Source organism: Lissotriton helveticus, chromosome 9, assembly GCF_964261635.1.
Source record: "Lissotriton helveticus chromosome 9, aLisHel1.1, whole genome shotgun sequence".
Taxonomy (NCBI): Eukaryota; Metazoa; Chordata; class Amphibia; order Caudata; family Salamandridae; genus Lissotriton; species Lissotriton helveticus.
Window position 1 is genome coordinate 674,760,969 of NC_136070.1, and position 17,253 is coordinate 674,778,221.

Consider the following 17,253-nt stretch of genomic DNA (forward strand, 5'->3'; position numbering starts at 1 on the left):
GCCGCAGCCAGCATGGATGTGATGCGTATACAATGTTGTGCAACCTGGCCCGGAAACTAACATTATGTGTGAGACATCTAGGCCATAAATGTGTGGTGTTGCTGGGGTGTGTTTTCAAGTGCAAGTCAGCCAGGCGCTGGCGCAAGTGGGAGTACCTGCAGGGTGTTGACATATGCAGGTTGGGTAGTAGTATTGACCGGTTACTCAATGCTAATATACATCACTCCGAGTCATAGCCCTCCACGTACCAGTCCTTACAATTGTGCAGATAGCAAAACAAGATTTGGATTCACACAGTAGCAAAACAGACTGAAGCAGCACAAGCAGCAAGTTACACAACCCGAGCATAAAACAACACAGCCTACCCAAAGCCAGGAGACACAGTCCCACACATCACCCTATGACCACATGACATAAAAGTGTGCTGAGAACACCCAGCAGCATCCATGCACAACATGGCCAGGGATTCCCTCCAGAAGCAAGCCCAATGAGCAGCCACACCCAACGCAAGCAACCTCCAACTGACCCATGTGCCAACACACCACAAGCCCCAACACAGGCCCCACAGCCAACACAGCCACAGACACCCCCGCGCCGCACGGCCACCAGCTGCTGCGTGTGCCCCCAGTGCCTGCCTCTGTCTCAGCGCCGGCCTCGCTGCCGCCCTGAGCGATCTCCGTGGTGTTTCCCCCGTTTTTGCCTGTAACTGTGCTTGTTTTGCCTGAATTTGTGCTTGTTTTTATTTCTTCCCCAGATCGTGTGTCACTGTATTTTTCACCCGCTTTTTGCCTGAATTTGTGCTTGTTTTCCCCAGATCGTGTGTCGCTGTCTTTTTCCCCTGTTTTCACTTAGATTTGTGCTTGTTAATTGCCGTTTATCGTCGCGCTTTGCCCCCGCTTCCCGCCACCGCCTTGAGCCCCGCCCCTTTTCTCTTCTGTTTCCCTCCCCGCTCCCGCCTCCCAGCTGCTCCGCCCACCCGCGCACTTGGCCTTAAATGGCGACCGTGCGACACAGGTGAGTGTGACCCACTTGTGGGACACCCCCGCGCCGCACGGCCACCAGCTGCTGCGTGTGCCCCCAGTGCCTGCCTCTGTCTCAGCGCCGGCCTCGCTGCCGCCCTGAGCGATCTCCGTGGTGTTTCCCCCGTTTTTGCCTGTAACTGTGCTTGTTTTGCCTGAATTTGTGCTTGTTTTTATTTCTTCCCCAGATCGTGTGTCACTGTATTTTTCACCCGCTTTTTGCCTGAATTTGTGCTTGTTTTCCCCAGATCGTGTGTCGCTGTCTTTTTCCCCTGTTTTCACTTAGATTTGTGCTTGTTAATTGCCGTTTATCGTCGCGCTTTGCCCCCGCTTCCCGCCACCGCCTTGAGCCCCGCCCCTTTTCTCTTCTGTTTCCCTCCCCGCTCCCGCCTCCCAGCTGCTCCGCCCACCCGCGCACTTGGCCTTAAATGGCGACCGTGCGACACAGGTGAGTGTGACCCACTTGTGGGACACCCCCGCGCCGCACGGCCACCAGCTGCTGCGTGTGCCCCCAGTGCCTGCCTCTGTCTCAGCGCCGGCCTCGCTGCCGCCCTGAGCGATCTCCGTGGTGTTTCCCCCGTTTTTGCCTGTAACTGTGCTTGTTTTGCCTGAATTTGTGCTTGTTTTTATTTCTTCCCCAGATCGTGTGTCACTGTATTTTTCACCCGCTTTTTGCCTGAATTTGTGCTTGTTTTCCCCAGATCGTGTGTCGCTGTCTTTTTCCCCTGTTTTCACTTAGATTTGTGCTTGTTAATTGCCGTTTATCGTCGCGCTTTGCCCCCGCTTCCCGCCACCGCCTTGAGCCCCGCCCCTTTTCTCTTCTGTTTCCCTCCCCGCTCCCGCCTCCCAGCTGCTCCGCCCACCCGCGCACTTCGCCTTAAATGGCGACCGTGCGAACGCGCAGCGGTCACGCGCAGCGGGCGCGCCGATTGTGCGCCGAAGGCGCGCCAAAGGTAAGCCCGTCTGCGCCCGTCCGCGCCTGGACCGCGCCCAGGGCCAGGACCCCTGGCCCCCACCGACGGAAGCCGACCCGACGAACCTACAGCGCCGCCGACCTCATCGCACTCAACACCGGCCACATCCCAGGATGTCACCGAGCCGCCCCGAAGCACACCCACGGACCTTTCAGCTGCCACGCCTGCAAGTTCACCTGCATCCGGACCTTCCCTGCACCCGCCAAGCCGAACTCCAGCAGCACCCACCTCAAGTGTATCCTGCTCAACACCCGCTCCGTCCACAGACACGCCGTAGAACTCTGGAACCTGCTCGACACCACCGCCCCCGACGTTGCCTTCATCACCGAGACCTGGATGAACGCCTCCTCAGCCCCAGACATCGCCATCGCCATCCCAGAAGGCTACAAGATCGTCCGGAGGGACCGAGACAACCAGACCGGAGGAGGCATCGCCATCATCCACAGAGACACCATCCGCATCACTACCAACACCGATGACACCCTCACCACCGCCGAACACCTGCACTTCCAGATCCACACCAACCCGAAGACCACCCTCAGAGGCACCCTGATCTACCGACCCCCGGGACCACGCACACGATTCAGCGAGGACATCGCCGACTTCGTCAGCCCGCACGCTCTCCCCTCCGCCGACTACATCCTCCTGGGGGACCTCAACTTCCACCTGGAGAACAACAACGACCGCAACACCATCACCCTGCTCGACAACCTCGACAACCTCGGACTCAAGCAACTGGTGACCACCCCCACCCACCTCGCCGGACACACTCTCGACGCCGTCTTCTCATCCAGCAAAGACGTCACCTTCAGCCACGCAACAGGACTCCACTGGACGGACCACAGCTGCGTCCACTTCACCTTCAGAAGAACGACGATCCACCACCTCCAGCAACAGGTTGCTCGAAGAAGCTGGAACAAGATCACAGCCGACCAGCTCACCGCCTCCCTGAGCCAGCACCCTCCCGCCAACTCAGCGAACCCCAGCCAGGCCGCCGACAACCTCACGAAATGGATCAACGACTGCGCGGACGAACCCGCCCCTCTGAGAACCCCACCCAGCAGATCCTGCAGCAGAAAAACACCATGGTTCACCGACGAACTCAAGAGCTCCAAGAAGAACTGTCGAGCCCTCGAGAAAGCCTGGAGAAGGGAACCAACGACGGACAACATGACCACCCTCAAGCTCGCCACCCGGAAACACCACCAACTGATCCGCGCCACCAAGAAAAATGCATACAAGGACCGGCTGGACAACAACGCACACAACTGCAAGGAACTCTTCAACATCGTGAAAGAGCTCTCCAACCCCAGCGCCGGAAACAACGACATCACCCCATCGCAAGACCTCTGCAACTCCCTCGCGTCCTACTTCCACAACAAGATCACGGACATACACAACAGCTTCAACAACCAACCAACGCAAGCCACAACCGCAACGACGCCACCCACCACCACCCTCCGCACCTGGACCCCGATCAGCACCGAAGACACCATCCGCACCATGAACTCCATCCATTCCGGATCTCCGACTGACCCCTGCCCTCACCACATCTTCAACAAGGCCGACGCTGTCCTCGCACCCCACCTGCGGGACATCATCAACACCTCCTTCGACTCCGCCACCTTCCCTGAGAGCTGGAAGCACGCCGAACTCAGCGCTCTCCTCAAGAAACCAACAGCAAACCCCACCGACCTCAAGAACTACCGTCCCATCTCGCTCCTCCCGTTCCCGGCCAAAGTCATCGAGAAGACCGTCAACAAACAGCTGGCCGCCTTCCTCGAGACGAATGGATCCCTCGACCCCTCACAGTCCGGCTTCCGAGCGAACCACAGCACCGAGACCGCCCTCATCGCCGCCACCGACGACCTTCGAACCCTGATGGACAACGGAGAAACAGCGGCCCTCATCCTCCTGGACCTCTCCGCGGCTTTCGACACGGTCTGCCACCGCACCCTAGTACAGCGCCTCAGCAACATCGGAATCCAGGAGAAGGCACTGGAATGGATCACCTCCTTCCTCGACGGAAGAACACAAAGAGTCCGCCTACCACCGTACAAGTCAGAGGCCACCAAAGTCATCTGCGGCGTCCCTCAAGGATCCTCACTGAGCCCCACCCTCTTCAACGTCTACATGAGCCCCCTCGCGACCATCGCACGCCAACACAACCTCAACATCATCTCCTACGCTGACGACACCCAGCTGATCCTCTCCCTGACCAACGACCCCGACACCGCCAGAGCCAACCTGCACGAAGGGATGAGAGACGTAGCCGAATGGATGACGACCAGCCGCCTGAAACTGAACTCAGACAAGACGGAGGTCCTCATCCTGGGCTCCACGCCCTCCGCCTGGGACGACTCCTGGTGGCCCCCCGCCCTGGGCACCGCACCCAAACCGACGGACCACGCACGCAACCTGGGCTTCATCCTGGACTCCTCCCTCTCCATGACCAGACAAGTCAACGCCGTCTCCTCGTCATGCTTCAACATCCTGCGCATGCTACGTAAGATCTTCCGGTGGATCCCCACCGAGACGAGGAAGACGGTCACCCAAGCCCTCGTCACCAGCCGACTGGACTACGGCAACGCCCTCTACGCCGGAACCACCGCCAAACTCCAGAAGAGACTCCAGCGGATCCAGAACGCCTCGGCGAGACTCATCCTCGACATCCCCCGACGCAGCCACATCTCCGGACACCTGAGAGATCTGCACTGGCTCCCGGTCAACAAGAGAATCACCTTCCGGCTCCTCACCCACGCGCACAAAGCCCTACACGACCAAGGCCCGAGCTACCTCAACAACCGGATCAACTTCTACACTCCCAAGCGCCTCCTCAGATCAACCAACCACGCCCTCGCCGCCGTCCCCCGCATCCGAAGAGCGACAACAGGAGGAAGATCATTCTCCTACCTGGCCGCCAAGACCTGGAACTCACTTCCAACCAATCTGCGCCTGACCCAAGACCACCTCTCCTTCAGGAAGAAGCTCAAGACCTGGCTGTTCGAGCAGTAGCGGCACCCCCCCCCCCTCCCAGCGCCTTGAGACCCTACGGGTGAGTAGTGCGCTCCACAAATGACCTGATTGATTGATTGATTGAGCCACTGATGGAGAGTAGCCACAGAAGACCACAGATAATGACCAGCCAGGCCAAAGGAAACCAAAAGGGATAACCACCCTACACCAAAGGCACAGCAGGAAGGAGGCACACCTCCAGAGGCTGCCCAAACACCAAACAGAGCACCTGCACATATACATCAGTAAGAGGAACACCACAGACCAATAGTAGAACCATATACTCTAGCAATGAGCAAAGGAAGAAAAAAGACCTGCCACAGGAGGAATTAACTCCAGGTCCCTCTGGACAACAAGGGTCTCACATGCTCAACGCACAAACCGCCAAAGGCCCATACGGCCACACACAGAGCTTGCAGGGAGGACACAGCCCGACCCTAGTTGAAGCCAAACACCAAGTAATCCAAAACACACCCCGGATTCCAATGCTGACACACCCCGTGCCAGACAGCAATCCAGGAAAGATGATCACATGACTGGCATGGGACTGGAGAGGCAAAGGTCTACCGAACCAAGATACAAACTCACCCAGAGTAGGAGAACAGGCCAACGCAAGGAGGTCCAGACACACCACAGCCACCCCACAAGCAGACCAGACAATCCGAGACAGATGTGAAACAACAAGGGACCTCCGGCAATCAGCAGCAAGGCCCCACTGCCAAACACAATGGAGGGAGCCAAACCCACCCCGACCAAACTGTATACATCCCCACAAAGGAGGCTCGAGCCAGTCCAACCTGCAGCAGGATCCACAAATCCTGCGCAATTGGGGGGAAAGCACACAGATGGCATTACACACCACCATCACACAGTATGACCGGAACATCAAGATCCTCAGGAGGACCAAAGGCAGAAAGAGGCCAGGCCAAACGAAGCAACCATGGGATATACAGAAGGCATAGGCAGCAATCAAACACTAGACCAGTGCGAGCCTGCGCCACCAGAGGCACAAGACATGAACAATAGCACCCGGGTATCAATGAAAGCACCACGTGACCCTACAACCGACCTGCATGAAGCCTCACGCCTGCTGAATGCAAGTGCAGGGATAGGATGCAGCATTGGACCAAGAGTGAGTGGCTGGTATCTATCAAAATTACATCAGCCTATGGAATGACGCGTAGCACCACCAGTACACTACCTCCTGTGCATGTCTGCCACCCCCGGTGGCAAACCTTTGTGATGGTACATACCTTTATGAGGCAAGACCTTGAGGATAGGCCACAGCATTGGGCATCCTTTGCACCAAATCTGCTGCACATGGTTAGCGCCACAGCTGCCGAACAAAATGTTACGCTGACGCAGACTTTAAGAGGCGCAAGGAACTTGTAAATCAGCACCATGATGTATGGTTTGTGGTGTTCTGATCTCCCCTATTGTGTGTTGCCTTTCAACGTCTGCATGCTGCTGTTTCACGTAACACACAATGCATGAAATGTAGAGGCAAAACAAAGATATTGACCAGTAACGTCAATTAACATGCTTTTGGAAGTGAATCATTGAACGTCCAGGCATACTTTTCAACATTACCATGATGATACAGCATTGTAGCATTCAGTTTAAACATTGGTCCCGTATATAATCTGTGCATAATCACTTGCCCTGACCCCCTATCTCTTGTGTACACTTTTTTTTTACTAATAATTATTCTTGTTATTATTGTTTATACTTATTAATCTGATTTTTGTTATTGTTATTATTTTTAATATTGTCATTATTTATTCCTATGTATGTATGTATTTTTTTTTTTGGGTGCAAACTCCCAAATGATTAATTTTGAAATCCAAAAATAATTTTTGGTCGCTTTGCGACCTTTTTGCGAGTATTTTTTCGTCACTAATCTGAAAAACGGGCCACATTCCCATCACATTTGTATATGTATACCATAGCGACGTATTTCTGTCCCGATTTTCGTCGCTAAGGCAAAAAAAAATGTCGCTAACCCAGAATTTTTAGCAGCAAACACAGGAAGTGGTGTATTACTGCTTCCTGTCACATGGGTGTGGTTTTTACTTTCACTTTCTCTTTTCAGCACATTGCTGGTGTATGTGCTGAGAGGAGGAGGTGTATGGTGGTTGCTGTGTTGGGAGTTAGTTTTTGAGAGTGGTGCTGCGTGCTGTGTCCTGTGTCCTGTCTGAAGTGTCTGTTTGTTGTATTTGTTATATTTTAAACAGTTTGTGTGTCTACTGTCCTCTGTTTTGTTGAGTTTGTTTTGGGGTTAGTTAGTATTTTTATATAGATAGAAAGTTAAGTGGGTTATAATTTATTAGTTTTAAGTGGGTTACGGGTGTCAGGGAGATGCATACTGTTGGGAGGTCAGGGAGGATGAGTGAGGAGGCATTGGGGGGGTTTTTATGGTTAATTAAATTTCATCTTCCATCTATGTTGGAGGCGGGGTGGCGGATCCTGCAGGGGTATGCTGTGGGGGTACGGAATGTGCGCTGGGAGCGGGTGAGGGTACAGATGGAGTAGTACTTCAAGATTTCGCGCAACGTCCGACAGTGGAACACCGCTGGCAGGACATGACTGCGCGGGAGGCCGACCTTCTGGATAACACCGGCGTGATGACAGGCATACAGGGTGGTAAGTACAAAAGCCATTATTTCACTTCAATGAACAAATGTTATGTAAGTGTGTTACGTGTGTGACATGTGTGTATGCATGTACATGCTGACTCATTACTGTGATACTGTGACAAAGTGTTGCTGACAATGTAATTTGCCTATGTGATTTGCACATGATTCACATCAGTTAAGATTCATTCGAACTCCCACTTCCAGGCACATTTTAGCAGATTTACAAGCCCCTTGGAGTTCTTTAGCGGCACTGTTGCATAACTTATGTGACATAGCGGAAGCGCAAAAGATGCGCCATGGTGCAGGGTATGTACAATTTGACACTTCTGGGAGATGCGTCACATTGTAAAGCTCTGCACCTTTAGTGGGCGTTCTGGCGCAGGGGAGGGCATTCCTGCACAGGAACACCTCTTTAAAGTGACATCTATCAAGTTTCCCCTCATGCACTTTCATGCCAATGCTGCGTCTTAACTCTGGGCCTGCTTGAAGCAGGCATAAGGATTGACGCAGCATTGACAAGATAGGGCCAACCAGAGCATTGCTGGAGCTGCGCGGCACATGCTACACAACTCCTGCAATGCACCGCCTTTACAGCACAGATGCCTGACGTATCTGTGCCATTTTATCCCCATGGTGTGCAGCATGGGAAATGCAGCTCACCATGGGAGGCGGGCCATGGTGCACATTTACTTTTGCATCCCTGCTGATTTGGTGGGATGCACCATTACCTGTAATACTGTCCCTTTGTGTGCTACAGTAGAGTAGGTGTGTGAGTAGTAAATGCTAATAGCCCTCTTTGTATAGCTCCATGAAGTGACAGTTGGAGTGAGTAGTCACGTTATCATTGAGGTGTAAACAAATATTTGCAGTGTGAAGACCAGATATGGGACTGAGGTCTCCTGTGTGTCACTTGCATTAACATTACTATGTGATGGTGAATTACCACATGGCAGTAAGCGTGGCAAGGCACAGAGGATGTTAGCATGTATAAGCCCATCACGGGTGTAGTCAGTCAAAGAGATGTGAGCAGAGACTGTGTGCAGGATGGTGTGTGTGTGTCCACAGAGCCAGTGTGTGTGTGACCTATGTGCAGGACAGTACACAGTGTGACAGATGCTCAAATCCATGAGCAGCAGGAGTGTTTCTACACGGCCCCTGTACATGGGTCATGTGTAGAAATATCCTTGGCAGCTGATAATGCAATGCGGGAGTTTTACATCTCCAGAGTGTTTTACATACCAAAGGACTGCGTATCAGTCTCTTACTAAATGCATAGTTACCATCATACGCAGTACAACTTACACATGATGCCTGGGTGGACATGGTGCTTTGAAATTGCATGACACAACTGTTATGTGTATGTATGACTGCAGTTATGTTATGTTTGGCCACCACTGCATTAGCAAGCCCATGTGTGCATGGCAATCAAAGTGCACAGAGTCATTTATACAATGTGTCAATCCCCTACACAGTGATGTTGTATTTCCTGTGACTGAAATGTTGTTCCTCATGTTTATGTAACGTTTCTGGATGCCATGCAATGACACGTATTTATTTTTGTTCACTCACAGATGTGCACCAACCCATCACACAGGGTGACGTGGATCGTTTCAGGGACCCAAATGCCACTGGTGAGTATTTGTAATAGAAATTGCCATGTTGTGATGTCATGGATGTCATTAACTCATGCTACACACGGTTGTTTTGCCATGCTGGTGTGTTCCGCATGTCACTGTGCCACAAGGTGCAGAGGATATTTATATTATTATTCAGACAATATGTATTCGAGTGTGGTTCGACGCATATCTATCTCAGTTGTGACTTTGTCCATGAAGGGACAATGCAGCAGCTCTGATTTCCTGTGCATGACATCCAGCACAGATTTTACCTAACTAGTCAATGATCCAGGGGTCCTGCAGGCATTACACTACTGGATTTTCACACAGGGCTACATATTATCAAGACCAGGCAGAAGATGTATCGACGCTTCATCTGCAGTACACTGCCACTGAAGCGGAGATTGAGGTTTAGCTAATATGCCCTGAGACATTCCCATAGCAGGCCAGGTTAAGGTCATGTCATGTCTAAGGTATGAATAGATCGCATATCATCAACGCAAGGTTTCAAGGACCTGTTACATTGTAATTCAGATGAAACAGTGCCAAAGAGGTTCCAGGCAATGGCGCGCATCATATTGGGAACAGGCAAGTTTACCAACTTTCACAGAAGAGTTTGTGTTGATAGATGGATAATGGGTGAGGGGGCAGTTAATTACACCGACAAGGGGCAAGATAAGTTACGTAGCGTAGCCATTTTGAGAGGGACAACCACAAGGCTAGATCATGAATGGTTTCTAGCAGGATCTTAGTGGTCTATTTTGGCCATACCAGTTCTTCTCCTTTATGAGGTATTTAGGACCAGGGTAAGACAGGATGTCATGCATGCAACTCTGATTGTTAAACTGCCATTTCTGCCGCATGATGAGTCAGTGGTGTATTTTCTATGTAGGTGTCGAAGGGGTTCTAGGCGGAAGGTCGGGAGTCAGTATGGCTGCCAGAATCTGCAGGGTCTGCTGTTTTAGAAACTTTTTACCATATAGTAATGAAATCAATGCATTGCCGTAATCGGGCTGGGTGATGGGCAGGCCCTGCAGCAAAGGCTTCCTTGCTTCAATAGGATGCCATTTGAAGATATTCCATAATTTACACATGAACCCGTAGCAGATGACAATTACCTGGCTCACAAGCTTTTTCCAGGACAGGGCATGTTGTTTTGTTAGTCGTAGGTCTCAGATTGCATGTTTGAAAGGGGGACAGGAGCACAGTTCAAGCTGCCACCTTTTATGTGACCAAGATACCTTAGCCCTGCTAAACTGAATGATGTCCATTTTACTGCTGTTTAGTTTGAATTTGTTGCTGCTCTTCCAGTTATCATGCTGTTTGTAAAACGGAGATGTGTGTCAGAGTAGTCTGGCCCACACGTACTCAGTTACTGGTTATTGTCAGCATACAATACGCTTTAAAAAGCCGTACAATTTCCTGACGTTGGCCAGCAGGGTCAAGTATAGATTGAACAGCATAGGACTTAGGATAGATCCTTAACCCCATGACCAGGACAGCTGTGTGATTTCTCAAGTGCATATTGTCAATCCCTTTATAGCGGGTTTTGCAGCAGTTTTCTGCCGATGTACGCGGCAATATTGTGTAGCACTTTCTTGATATTATTGTTGGTAGGGGTGTCCCGGTCTTCCTCCCGTGCATGTAGGCTGAGCTTACATTCTGTTGCCATTGACATATACACACAGCCACACTGGCACCCATGTAAAAGAGTGCCAGTCTTGTCAGTGACTACATGAACTATACACATTTTCAGGTAGACACACATGTCTGCACATGTGCATCGTACAGCAGTAGCAGCAGTGTGCCACAGGGTCAGATGAGGGTGGTGCTGGCCATGGAGGGGTAATGCCACACTACTAATGTTAATTGGACTACTTGCACACACTCAGGATGCATAATGGTGACATGTTATCACAGTCTCATTTAGTGTCTAATTTGTCCGTACATCACACCTGCCATGTACTGTCATGTCACTATCCATGGCCTGTATTGCGGGAAAAAGTGCTTGACAATTATGTGGTCAGGTCACTTAGAGACGTTACAGGATATCACATGTGTGTTGCCTCCCATGTGGTATGTGATTTGTGCCAAAAATTGATGATAGGCAAAGGACTCAGTGTCCTTGGTTGTGATTTTCAGACAACATGAATGCAGAGGAGAAACATGCTTTCAATGTGGCAAGGAACCGGTTGCTTCATATCCGCCGGGTAAAGAAGGGCTACCGGAACATGGGAAGAAAATACTTGGCTGAAAGGAAGGCTGGGAGATGGCACTCTATGCCAGAGGCTGTTGTCAAGAAGGTGAAACATACCACTCCAGGGCTGCTGGCAAGGCTGGCCGAGTTACAACTGCAGAGACACAGGTCTCACAAGATATTGTGGCAGTGGATGTGCAAACCACTCCAAGTACCGTCCCAACTACGAGCAGTGCAGCAGCCATTCCTAGTACCAGCAGCCAGGGGCCGGTTGCAAGCTGCACCGATCCAGGGACCAGCCCAGACCACAACACCCCAGGATCTGGGAACACCCACCACAACGCCTCCAATTGGTGAGACACTAGTCAAGATCCTGTACGAACAGCAGAGGAACAATAACTTGCTCCTAGACGTCAAGAATGAGTTACTGACCCTGAACCGGCGGATGACCGAAATAGGTGTCAAACTGGGTCTTCCATGAACATTGACTTATTTTGCCCCACACCCCTCTTCTGCCATCCCTCATTGTTATTTTTTATTAGATTAGTGATAGTTGTATTTTAGTATTTAGATGTAGAATAGTTTTAGATTAGGTATAGTTAGTTTAGTATAGTGAGATATTTTTATGAGAGGTTAAGATAGTGTTGGGGCTAAGTTTCTTTTCTCTTTGGGTGGGGGTTGATGTCCTTTTTTAGTTTGTGTAGTAGTCTATAGTTAGTATTACATGTGTAGTTTAGTTTAATATGTGTGTAGGGATTTTAGATATAGTGTTAGTGTTAATAATTAGTGTAGTTTTAGATAGGTTATATTTTATTCAATAAATACTTTTGAATTTATTACACCTTGCAATGGTGTCAGGTAGGTTGCAGAGTGTGGGTCTTGACACATTGTATGCTTCTCAGGCCATCAGTGGAGTGATCCCTGTATGTGTGACTATGGATGCAACCAGCCACTGGAATGCATGTATAGTGTTAAGTAAACCTTAGCTGTGGTATCTGTTGACTTGCATGGTTGACATGTTACATTGGATTTATTGAGTATGGGCGAAATTAGCTATTTTGCGTTCTGCTATTTTGCACTAAATGGCAAGACAATCCACAAGTTAGCAAATTTGCCGGTGTACTTGCGGATTTTTTTGCCATTTGCACAAATATGTGACCACATTTGCCTGTAACTTTGCCTACACACCATATTGCAACGAGGTCCCTTGAGTGAACTGGCCATTATAGTGGGGACTGCCGGGAAGATGTTTCATACCGCCAGTGTGTGGTGGAGGGGGCCAAATGGGCAGGGCTTCTATGGGAGTTCACATGCATCTTGTTGAGAAAGGGTCAGAGACCAAGCAGAGCAGCAGGTGAGGAGAAAGCAGCCTCCTGGTCACAGGAGCTTCACGGGGATGACGCTTGGGAAAGTCATGGATGCTAAGATACATTTGGCTCAGGACCCCAGAATCCTTCAGATGTCCAAGATTGCTCTGCTGCGCGTGTTGGTACATAGCCATTCAGATCCTGCTCAGTGTGTTCATGTGCATGCAGCTGCTGCTGCTGGACAATGTCCCATCTCATACTTAACTGCCCCATACAGGACTATGCTGGTGCTGGGCAGTAGGGTGCAGTGGCATGCAGGTGCTGCACGCCTGGTACATGCACATACCTGTGCCAAGGGGGCACGTGTTTATTGGTGCTGTGTAGGAAGTTATAACTTTACATTTTGATTGCACAGACGGTGGTACCACCTACACAGATCCGGAGCATCCAGGCACCAGACTTCATGGTGCAAGAGCATGATGGTGGTGTGCGTTATGGGTATATATGTACTGGGGGCGGAGGGGCACTTAGCACAATGTGTGCTCACACCCAGAGGGCTCCCAGGCAATTGAGCACAAAAGATTTTCACACTGGGAGGGCTCCGGGGCAGTTCTGCAGCACGGGGCTCACAACCACAGGTCTCCCAGGCAGTTTAGCTGCGCCACCCTCTGGTTCCTCACTGCCACCCTCTGGTTCACCACTGCCACCATCTGGTTCACCACTACCACCCTTTGGTTCAACACTGCCACCCTCTGGTTCACCACTGCCACCCTCTGGTTCACCACTGCCACCCTCTGGTTCATCACTGCCACCCTCAGGCTCACCACCCACGCTGATAAATTCCTCAACACTGCCAGACACCTCCACTTCCAGATCCACACCGACCCCAAGACCACCCTAAGAGGTACACTCATCTACAGCCCCCCCGGACCACATTGTCAATTCAGCAAATCCCTCGCCAACCTCACCTCCACAGACTACATCCTCCTCGTGGAGCTGACATTCCAGCTCAGGAACAAGAACAACACCAACTCCGTCACCCTGTCGGCCACACTGGCCAACCTCAGCCTCAGCCAACTCGTCACCCCACACACCCACCCATCCACCCACGCCGCTGGTCACACGCTGGACCCCACCTTCTCCACAAGCACCCACGTTGTTTTAGAACACACCACCTGTTTCCACTGGCCTGTACCCTGCTGCATCCATTTCCCCTTAAATGTACAGTCCACAGACCACCGCACACAACAGGTACCTCACCACTGCTGGAGGGTAGTGACTGTAGACCAGCTGATCACCACCCTTACCCACAGGCCACACAACAACTCCACCAACTCCAACGCTGCAGGCCGCCACCTCAGACAGTGTATGAACGACTGTGACAACACACTTGTGCCACTCAAGGAACCCTGTAAAACCCACACCAGCAAGCGAGCCACCGCGTTCACCAATGTGCTGGTGCGCCTCCAGAGTTGCATGCGGGAAACTGGAGTAGATATTGCTCACCAAACGCACTCCAGACAACCACGCAGACCACAAGGATGCCATACACATACATCACCACCTCTTCTGATTGGCCAAGGGGTACTCCTTCAAAGGCCAGCTGGATGACAACGCACACGGGAGCAAGGGGCTCCTATGCATTGTAAGGGAACTCTCCAACTCCAGCGCCTACACCAACAGCATGACTCCCTCAGAAGAACTGTGCAACTCACTAGCCATCTTCTTCCACTGCAAGCTCGCTGATATCCATGACAGCTTCAACACGACACCCACCCAAACTATGCCAGGGCCCACCTTCCCTGGGAACAACAGCAGCGCATGCCACCTGACCTCCTCGTCCAATGTCAAGAGCAATGAGATACACAAGGTTATGTTCTCCATCCACTCATGCTCCCCTTCACACCTATGCCCACACCACGTATTTAACATGGCAGATGCTGCCATCAGACCCGACTACAAAACAACAACATTCCCATGGAGCTTGGAACATGAAAAAATCTACACCCTCCTCAAGTAGCCCAAGGCAGGCCACAAGGACCTCAAGTGCTTCCAGCATATCTCCCTGCTCCTGTTCCCAGGGCGGATCACTGGGAATTGCTCAACATGCAACTGACCCACCACCTGGTAGACAACAACATCCTGTACCCATCCCAGGCCAGATTCATACAAGTCCACAGCAACGTGCTAGAACTCATGTCCGCCACTGACGACATCAGGAGCCAACTGTGCAACAGCCAAACTTCTGCCCTCATCCTCCTGGTGATGTGTCCCTATGCCAGCTTGCCCAGGGCTCTCCAGGACTTGTTGTACAGTACATGAGGGTATGCAATATAATGACTTTCATCGTACATGAGTGCCACTGTGCCCATCCACCCACTTCCACCCGTCCCTGTTTGACACTCACCCTGGTGTTGTTGTGTGACTTCCAGAACATCCTGGCCTGCGACTCCTACCACAGTCTCCTCACTGATGCCGTTGGCCACCTGCTCCTCCAGCTCATCCAGCTCCTCCTGTGGAGCTGGCCCACTGCCTCCCGTCGCACTTGCTGCCCTTAGGATAACTCCCAGTTTCTTTTTGGTTTTGCTCTTCGTATCATGCCACCGCTTCTTGCACCCGTCCACTGTCCTCTTTCGCTCCCCCATGGCATTGACCTTAGTCATGATGTCCTGCTATATTTCCCTTTTCCTCGCCATGGTGACGGTGGAACTCACAAAGAGTTCCTGCTGGTGTTGCGTCACCTCTTCAACCAGTACCTGGTTCTCCTCCGGAGTGAACTTTGGGTTCCTCTTCCTCTTGTTATGTTAATGTTAAGAGTACTTCTAAAGCGCTAACATTCATCCAAAAAGGATATCAAGGCGCTAAGATTGACAGTGTACAGTGAACTAACACATGTGCCTGAAATATTTAGTCTGCATTGGGGAACAGTATTGTTTTAAGTTTTTTTCTGAAAGTGAGGTAACCATCGGTGAGAATGTGGAAAAGTAAATTTTGCCATGTTCTGTGTCCCTACGCCTCATCCATCATATGTTATGTGTGCATGACCAATATGCATATGTTATTCCCCATGTCCGATTAATGACGCAATTATAGTTGTGTCCACCTCTAGTATGCCAGTTTCCAGTCCTCGTGAATACTACGAATATCAGGCCTATGTAAAGTTATGTTGCCACGTTTCTCAGTGTGCACGTTATTCCATTATAAAGTCCCCGTTTCTAGGCCTCAAAAGGGCCCGGACATCAGATTCAGCTCCTGAAAAGCCTCGCTGAGGAGCGATACAGCCCCCACCTGTATCCTCGACCCTTCACTTACTTCTTGCCTCGCAGTGCCCGGTGCAGCTTGGCTCTGCCTCTGAGTCTGCCAAAAGTATGTTATAGTTCCAGCTATCAGTTCAGTCCTCCTTCTCTGCATTCCTAAGCTACTGAACTGCACCAATAGTTTCCGTCATTGTCTAGCCTTCTCGTCTCCATGTTAGAGAAATACTGCATTTACTGGTCATTTAATATTCCTCATCACGCATTTCATGTAGAATAATGTATGGTCCAGTCTTAGAATCAAGTTAGCTTTTCCCCTCATGACTTCTAGTTTATATCAACATGTTCCCTAAACATCAGATACCAGATAGGGTTTAGGTACATGTCGCTCCGACCCTCCAGACTCTAGTCTCTGCTCCTAGCACAGAGTTCATAGCCCCCAGCTTCTCCTAGTAACACGTCATTGCCAGTTTTCGCGCACCACCAGGTTAGAGGTCCCGGCTCCTTAGGTAGCCCCCTCCATGGTTTCCGCCCCATTCATGACATATTCTGTTACGTTTGCACCACATGTCTATGTATACGCCCAGTTACACCTCTTTTTACTGTTATCTCTCGCGACTGCTACGCGTCACGCCTTCTGCTCCACCCACTGCTACGCCTACTGCAATGTAATGCTATGTGTTTGCGCTATGTATATAAGTCCATGTATTGTTATTAAAAGTTAGCGCGCTCATCCCAGACCTAGCCCCGGCAGCTGCCGGGCCCTGTCACTCTGTTCCTATGCAGGTTGTCCTGATCCTGTCCTTATGCTGTAATAAACCTGCAGAAACTCCTACTACCTCGAATCTTGACTCTTATTTTATTGAGCTATCTGTTATTCATTCATTCATTCAAAAATAGATCCGGTATTATTTATTTATATACCACATAATGGCGCCCGAACAGGGACTTGCCCTTTCCCCACGCGTCGGTGAAGCCACGCCGACCCCCTGACCCTCTGCAGTCGTGACGGAACTCTTCTGCGCAGTGGCAGATATTTCTGCTCAAGTATCCCTCAGGCCCACGGAGGAGACGGAGGAGGCGGTCCAGCATCCGAACGAGACGGTGGAGGAACGCGGCGAGTCCCGACCAGAGCCCAAGCCAAGAGTCCAAGGTCCGAGGTATCCGGAGGCCCACCCGTAACTGAAGTCCGAAGTCCGTCGTCGTCAGTCCAGTCCAGTCCGAGGCCTTCCGTT